This window comes from Mandrillus leucophaeus, unplaced genomic scaffold (genome assembly GCF_000951045.1).
Source record: "Mandrillus leucophaeus isolate KB7577 unplaced genomic scaffold, Mleu.le_1.0 Scaffold821, whole genome shotgun sequence".
NCBI lineage: Eukaryota > Metazoa > Chordata > Mammalia > Primates > Cercopithecidae > Mandrillus > Mandrillus leucophaeus.
The window spans coordinates 295,705-297,366 of NW_012108931.1; positions in this window are offsets into that span (position 1 = coordinate 295,705).

Genomic DNA, 1,662 nt, shown 5'->3' on the forward strand with positions numbered 1-1,662 from the left:
GAGGGAAGGAAGGAAGGAGGGAAGGTTATGTGTAAAGATTTTTAAAGATATTTCACTCATACTAACTTATTCTCAAAGCTTTTTAAGGGAGAATAGAGAGTTACTCTGAGAGTCCTTCCAAAGGAACTAGATGACATGTTTAAACAATACAGTTACTAAATGATGGAATCAAGTCTACACTAGAATTTTTTGCCTATTGCTTATCATTACACTAAAAGGCACTCTGTGATTCTGTAGGTAACATCTACTTTTGTGATGTAATTTCAATATCCATTACTTGAGCCCAGATCATTTCTGCAACCATAAGTCATATACATTAAGCTGCCGGCTCAAGTCTTCCTTCTATATGTCCAGTAAACAGGTCAAACCCACAAAGTTCCCCACATAACTCTCTGTCTTTTGATTAAACTATACCTGCTCCTGCCTGTTCTCCAATAAATTATTCCTTTTTTAAAATTTTTAGTTTTTTAGGTACATAGTGAGGGTATATATTTATGGGGTACATGAGATGTTTTCATACAGACATGGAATGTGTAATAATCAAATCTTGGATGAGGGGGCATCCATCCCCTCAAACATTTATCCTTTGTTTTACAAACACTCCGATTATTCTCTTTTAAGTTATTTTAAAATGTACAATTTAATTGTTATTGACAAAAGTCACCTTGTTATGCTATCAAATACTAAGTCTTATTCATTCCTTCTATTTTTTGTACCCATTAATCATTCTCACCACCCCTAGCCCACCACCTACCCTTCCCAGCTTCTGGTAACCATCCTTCCACTCTCTATCTTCATGGATTCAATTGTTTTGACATTTAGATTACACAAGTGAGAATATGGAAGTTTGTCTTTCACTCCCTGGCTTATTTCACTTAACATAATGACCTCCAGTTCCATCCATGTTGGTTCAAATGACTTAATCTCTTTCTTTGTTTTATGGCTGAATATTACTACACTGTGTATAAATACCACATTTTCTTTATCTATTCATCTGTTAATGAATACGTAGGCTGCTTCAAAATCTTGGCTATTGTAGACAGAGCCACAAGAAACATAAAAGTGCAGGTATCTCTTCACTATACTTACTGCCTTTCTTTTGAGTATATACCCAGCAGTGGGATTGCTGGATTGTATAGTAGCCCAATTTTAATTTTTCAAGGAACCTCCAAAATGTTCTCTATAGCGGTTGTACTCATTTATATTCCCACCAACAGTGTACAAGTATTACCTTTCCTCCACACCCTTGCCAGAATTTGTTGTTGCCTGTCTTTGGATATAAGTCATTTTAACAGGGATGGGCTGATATCCCATTATAGTTTTAATGTAAATTTCTCTGATGATCAATGATGTTGAGTATCTTTTCATGTGCCTGTTTGCCATTTGTACACCTTCTAAGAAATGTCTATTCAAATATTTTGCCCATTTTTTTACCTGACTATTGGAGTTTTTCTTATAGAGTTATTCCAGCTCCTTATATATTCTGGTTATTAATCTCTTGTCAGATGGGTAGTTTGCAAATATTTTCTCCCATTCTGTGGGTTGTCTCTTCACTTTGTTGATTGTTACCTTTGCTGTCAAAAGCTTTTAAAATTGATATGATCCCATCTGTCCACTTTTACTTTGGTTGCCTGTGCTTGTGGGGTATTATTTAAGAAATCT